Source organism: Myotis daubentonii, chromosome 4, assembly GCF_963259705.1.
Source record: "Myotis daubentonii chromosome 4, mMyoDau2.1, whole genome shotgun sequence".
Taxonomy (NCBI): Eukaryota; Metazoa; Chordata; class Mammalia; order Chiroptera; family Vespertilionidae; genus Myotis; species Myotis daubentonii.
This window is the reverse complement of record NC_081843.1, coordinates 13,684,118-13,690,860: the sequence shown is the minus strand read 5'-3', so window position 1 is coordinate 13,690,860 and position 6,743 is coordinate 13,684,118.

Below are 6,743 nucleotides of genomic sequence, written 5' to 3'. Positions count from 1 at the left end.
GTCCTCCACGTTGGAGCTTCGGGGACCTCCGGGCAGCGGGCGCCTGTGGGGAGGGGGCTGGAGAGGGGGCAGGTTATCAGTCAGGGCCTGCAGCCCCTGGTGGAACTGGACACTAGGGCCACCGGTTCTTGGAGAGGGTGCTGAGCTCAGAAGTGGGTGAGATTTGGGAGAGATGGGGCAGGGCACCATGGCAGTGGGTGTGGCGGGAGCAGGGTGGGGGAGCCTGCAGAGTGCAGGCCGAGGGGGTTAGAACAGCCAGCGGCCTGTGGATGGTCAGGTCCTGGGAGCAGCGCACCCTGAAGGGTGGTCGGCGGGGGTGGGGGTGGGGGGTCGATGGCAGGGTGGTGCCATGGAACAGTCGACTGGGAGAGAGAAGTCACAGAAGAGAGAAGCAGGGGAGGTGGGCAGCAGGCATCCAGGCGCTGGGGTGAGAGTGGGTTTGGGGCCTTGGAGGGCAGAGCCCTTGCCCCAGGATGGGGTTGCTATGGTTCCTGAGGTTGCTATGACTCAGGGAGGTGGTGTCTGCCCCCTCACAGGAGTGTTGGGTTGGGAACATCCCACCATCCCTGAGATGCCCACACTGAGCCAGGGGACTGGGCTTGGCATCCTCAGGGGGCTTCTCCCACCCCCATTTCTGCTGTCCCATCTAATTCTAATAAGAGCAGTCACAGTGCCAGGCTTTCATTTGTTCCCTTCTGGGAGCCAGGGGTGAATGAGACAATGCTCCGCAGTGCGGCCGGTCAGCAGGAGGCAAAAGGGGCCGGTGGCCTCCTCTTGGCTGGGGCGGGGAGGATGGGGCGGGGAGGATGGGGCTGGGAGGATGGGGCGGGGAGGATGGGGCTGGGAGGATGGGGCTGGGAAGGAAGGGAGGGAGGGAGGGAGGGAGGGAGGGAGGGAGGGAGGGAGGAAGGGAGGGAGGAAGAAAGGAAGGAAGGAAGGAAGGAAGGAAGGAAGGAAGGAAGGAAGGAAGGAAGGAAGGAAGGGAGGAAGGGAGGGAGGGAGGGAGGGAGGGAGGAAGGGAGGAAGGGAGGGAGGGAGGAAGGAAGGAAGGAAGGAGGGAGGGAGGGAGGGAGGGAGGGAGGGAGGAAGGAGGAAGGAAGGAGGGAAGGGAAGGGAAGGGAAGGGAAGGGAAGAAGGAGGGAAGGAAGGAAGGAAGGAAGGAAGGAAGGAAGGAAGGAAGGAAGGAAGGAAGGAAGGAAGGAAGGAAGGAAGGAAGGAGTTGACTGTGATGTGGAGAGCAGGAGAAGGGGCTCCTAGATTGTCAGAAATCGCCTCCCGGGGGCCGGGTGAGTCCACAGGCATCACGCGGAGTCAGGCGGACCTGGGGGCACGGCCTCCCCTCCCTGCAGCCTGCTGGCCATGCCGTGCTCCCATCTGGCTCAGGGCTGGGTCCTTCTGCCCTTTAGTGGGGGCATCTAGTGGCCCCAGCTGTGGGGTGGCTGCTCATGCGGAGCTAGGACAGTGCCCCCCCCCCATGCCCCAGCCTAGATGGCCTGACCCTGCGCAGCCCTGCTGGTGACCCCCCCCCCAGTGGGTAGATGGCCCCCAAAGGCCACCTGGTCAGAAGGGCCCACAGCCTTCCCGGGAGGGAGACCCCCTAGCCTCCCGCCTGCTGCCCGGCACTGCTCTTACCTGTGAGGCCTGCAACTCCGCGGGGCAGGCCCACCTCCACCTGGGCTCAAGCATTTATAGCCGCTCTGCTGCCGGCCAGGCTGGCAAATATTTGGGGACTGCATTGTCATCGCAGACTGGGCAAACAGAATCCGTTTGCTTTAGCGCCCAGCAACCAGGGCCCAGCCAAGGGGAGCCTCGGCCTGCCTGGGGACCATAGAGTGTTTGCTGCGCACCCAGCTGGCTCACACCCGGCCGAGGACCCTTATCTCCGCCGCTGATTGGGGCCCCGACTGAGCCTTGTCAAATAGGCGGAAAATTAAATTTCATGCTATTTTGACTTCTGGAGTAGCCTTCTCCAGAGGACATCCTGCTTGTGCGGCGCTCTGGGTGCGCGGGGCTCTGGCCAGCAGCGCACCTGAGCAGGCCGAGGGAGGAAGGCCGGGGACCACCACCAGGCCCAGGGGGGGCTCATGCTGGCACGGCCCCTGGAGCCCCTGCTCGCCCTCTTCTACCACCTCACACGCCCCAGAGTTGCCATTGAACCCCTGCTCCTCCACCCCAGGGCTTCCTCCCCAGGGTCCAGGCAGAGATGGTGCCTCCCTTCTCTGCTTCCGTTTTTGGCTCCCACACCTTCCTCTGGGGCGGGGGTGGGGGGTACCCCCTCCCAGCCTGTGGAGCTTGCCTGCAGGGCGTACTTGCTACACCTCCCTAATGTGTTACAACCAGGAGCAGGACCCCAGAGGGTCTGCCCCTGCCAACCTCCCATCCTCCCGGAGGGCCCAGCCCCTCTGCCCTGTGGTGCTGCATCGTGTCCTGAGGCCGCCGTAACCATCACCACAAGCAGCGGCTGAGAACAGAGAGGGATTCTCCCAGTCTGCAGGCCAGACCTCTAAAGTCCAGAGTCTCTTCGGACCCTAGCTGGGTATCTCATTGGTTAGCGCATTGTCCCAATACCCCAAGATTTCAGGTTCGATCCCTGGCCAGGGCACATGTAAGAATCAGCTGCCCTACCCGGTTTGGCTCAGTGGATAAGGCGTCAGCCTGAGGACTGAAGGATCCCGGGTTCGATTCCGATCAAGGGCACGTATCTCGACTGCAGGCTCAATCTCTGCAATCCATGCATCTCTCTCACATAAATGTTTCTCCCCCTCTCTCTCTTCCCCCCGCCCCCACTCTCTCTAAAAATCAATGGAAAAATATCCTCGCGTGAGGATTAACACACAAAAAAAGAATCAGCTGAGCAATGCATAAATAAGTGGAACAACAAATTGGTCTTTCTCCCGTCCTCTCTCTCTAAAACCAATTTAAAAAACCCAGGGTTTTCGGGGTTGGCTCCTCCCTAAGGCTCTGGTGGGGAACCGGCCCACACCTCTCTCCTGGGCTCTGGTGTCACCGCGCGATCCCTGGCATTCCCTGGTCACTCGGCTGTCCCCATGCCAGTGCCCGTGTCCATGCTCCCTCTTCTTACAGGGGCACCACCACTGGGTCAGGCCCACCCTACTCCAGCCTGAACGCCTCTTCACTTGATCATAAATGCAAAGGCCCGATTTCCACATCAGGTCACATTCTGATGTCCAGGGGAACTTGAGTTTGGGGTACACTGTTCAGTCCAGGGAGGGCTCTCTATATGTGACCATGCCCCCACCCCCCACCTCTCATTGTGGCCACTGCCGAGAGCCTTGCTGCCCTGGACCAGCCCCTGCGGTGCTGGCTGGGAGGACCCCAGCGTCCCATCCACTGTGGCTCCCAAAGCCACCACCGCTTGTGGTCCAGGTTCTGAGGGCAGAACAGCAGCCCCTCCCAGCTTGGCATGTGTCCCGCCCCTGGGCCCCATTGTTACTCCCCGAAGTGGGGGCCACGCATCCAAGGGGATGGGAGGGTGTCAGATGCCACCCCACCTCTCCCTGGGTCCCTGCCCTTCAGCCCCAGGCCCCACCCCCTTCAGGAGGAGATGACGCCATCCCACCAGTGATATCCAGGACTTCCTTGCAAACGGGGGTTGAGGGGTGGGTCTGCCCTGCTGATCGCTGCCAGTCACTTTTCAGGCATCTGGAGGGTCACATGTAGGCATGCGGTGCCACCCCAGGAACAGGTCCTGCCCGGGCCAAGTTGGTGACCTGCCGTGCGTGGGTCTTCGAAGCTGTGGATGTTGTTTGCCTGGAGTAGGACCAGGGGGGGTTGGGGGGAGGCACGGCCACCGGCCACCGCAGGCCCAGGGGAAGGCTTCAGGGAGAAAGGAGGGGTGTGTGACAGGCCAGGCCTCCCTAAGGCCTATGGATACCATTGGTCATCACGCACCCTTCAGCAGGCCTGGGGTGAGGCTGTGCCTCAGGTGGGGGTGTCTGGCGAGGATCGGCTGCATGGGTCCAGTCCGTGTTTGGACCTCAGTCCCCTGGAGACTGACCTCCGTCGTAGCCGCAGTTCTCTGAGACTCCGTGGTCTGATGACACTGTTGTCCAGGTCCTGCCTGTGAGGGGGCCCTGCCCCAGGCTCTCTGCCCAGCACCGCCCAGCTGTCAGCCAGGATCTGCAGGAGGCCTCGGGTGGGGTCCCAGGTGTGCCAGGGCTGCTGGGGCCCCTGGGCTCTCTCTGCCCAGGTCCTGCTCTGTCTCCTGCTGGCCCAGGGAGCTGCCCACTGTTACCTGCCCTGGACCCCAGGGCAGCAATTTTCACCCGGTGTGCCACCTAGCACACTGTTGCGACACAAGAATTTGTTACACATGCAATACCCGACTGTGTAGTCAGGAGCACTGACCCCTGCTCCCTTAGGTTGTCAAGTGAAAAGATGATGACAGCCAGTACAACAGCCGTCCGGTGTGAAGCGGGTCTTTTCTTTTGTCAGATGGGCCACAAGCGTACCTTTTGGGGTGCTGCAGAACTGTCCTAATTCGTTTATGTGTGTCATGAAATGAAACCGGTTGAAAATCGCTGCCCTCAGGCCAGCAGCTGCCCAGGCTGTAGCCACAGTGCCCCCTGCTGCTGGTCAGGAAAGGCCGGTGTCAGGCCCGCGCTTCTGGCCTCCGGGCCTCCTCCGTGCCAGGCATGGGCTGGGTGCTGGGGGCACTGAGGAAGATGAGATGCCACCCTTCCCTCAAGAAGGTCCCCCCCCCAATTGGCCAGAGGAGGCGGTTTTCAGATGCTGATGGGAGCAGGAGCTCATCTGGCCGAACTGCAGGAAAGGGGTCCTGCAGACGGGACAGCCTGCAAGGACCCAGACCTCGAGGAGCGGGCACCCCTGTGGTCGACTGCACGATGGCCCCAGGGACGTCCGGGCCCTAAGCCCCGGCAGCTTCGGCCATGTCACCTCACATGGCAAAGGGGCCCTGCAGAGGTGGCTGAGGAAGGACCGTGACGAGGAGGGGACAGTGGGTCCCTATCAAAGGGAGGCCAACGGGTCCGAGTGAGAGGAGGGGAGGGGAGCACAGAAGCAGCCCCTGCTGGCTTTGGAGGCGGAAGGTTGCCGCGAGCCCAGGAATGGCGCGCCCTCTAGAATCAAAGCGAACGGAATTGATTCTCCGCTGGCGCCTCCGCAGTGCAGCCCTGCAGACCTTGATTTCGGCCGGGGAAGCCCATTTCCACGGCCCGGTCACAAACCCGTGTTGTTTTCACCGCTTGGCTTGTGCTCCTCGGTTTCAGCAGCAGAAGGGAACTCCCAGGCGGCAGCACCGGCTGGACAGTGCGGCTGGGCGGCCGCAGGACCTCAGGGCCCAGCTGTGGAGCCTGGACCTTCCTCCCAGCCCCAGGGGAGCCCAGGCGCCGGCTCTTCCCGGTCACGGAAACCAGACCTGAGGTCGGGGCTCTCATGGGGAGGGGGCCCACGGTGGTCAGCCCCGGGCCTGCCCCTTCCTCCGTGCGGCTGCACCTCCCTCCTCGGGACTCCTTGCCCACCCTGGCCTCTGCCCCAGGCCCCTGCTCAGTGGAGTCACTGAAGCGGCTTTGGGTCCCGTAAGCGGCCCAGGGAGGAGGAGTCCGCCTGCACCAGCCATGGGAATACCGCCGACAGACAGCGGCTCCTGTTCTCTGCTGGCATCACCCAGTGCTTGTCTCTGCTGGCCAGAGACCAAGGAGGGAACCCAGCCTAAGACACAGACTTCTGGAGCGGGGCGGGGGACCAGAGCACACAGGTGTGTGGGCAGGACATCTGGACAGGAGAGGCCCGAGGCCAGAGACCTGGGCCGGGGTATGACCGTGCCAGCCATCAGTGATGGAGCCACAAGGCTGAGTCTGAGGGCTTAAGAGTGGGGGGCAGGTGTGAGAGGATTTAAGAAGCAGGTCTGGGGCCTCAGTAGGCGTCAGAGAAGTATCTCCTTCCTTGCCCCTAGGCCAGGTTCATGATGGGCCCAGGGGTCTGGCAGGTGGACTCGCTTTTGTTACTGGTGAGGCTGGGTTGGGGTACACCCTGAGGGAACCCTGGATGGGCAGAGAGACCCAGTTTCCTACACATGTCCAGCCCATGTTGGGTGGCCAGCCAGGCCAAGTGGCATGGGTGTCCCCCAGCCCCCTGCCGCCCACCAGGCCCCTAGAGTGGGGCTGGGGAACAGGCATTCTGACTGCCAGGCCCGGAGCCCGAGCATATGTCCCAGCATCTGCTCCCAGCCAGCTTCCCATTTGGGGCAGCGTTGGGCCTTTCGGAGGTCTGTGCCCATCCTGTCCCCACCGGCCCCCACCTGTTGTCAGGCCTCAGTCCCCAGGAGAAAGGCTCTGCCCTTCCAAAGGCGGTGGGCCTGCCCGTCTCCACGCATCCCGTATCGATCGTTCCAGGGAAAATCAATAGCTCCAATATGTCAGCTCTCAAGTGGCGCTACGATGAATTATTCCCGGCACTGGGCACACAAGGGCTGCAGCCTTCCTGCCCATTAGTGGGACATTAGGCCTCCTGCGAGGTTTCTCTGTGTGCTTTGAGATAATGAAGGCTGAGGTGTTAGCTTATGTCCCTGGGAGGCGGGGAGGGGGACCATGACCAAGAGCAGGCAGGGCTGGCCGTACCAGGTACCTGTCACCCAGTGCTCGGCTGGGCTTGCTGGGGTCAGGGGTGGGGGGAGGAGGGGAGGGCCCCAGAGACACAGGAGGCCCTCGATCCATCTGGTTGTGGCTTTGCCCACTGTGGGCCCCATCGCATCGAAGGGTCCA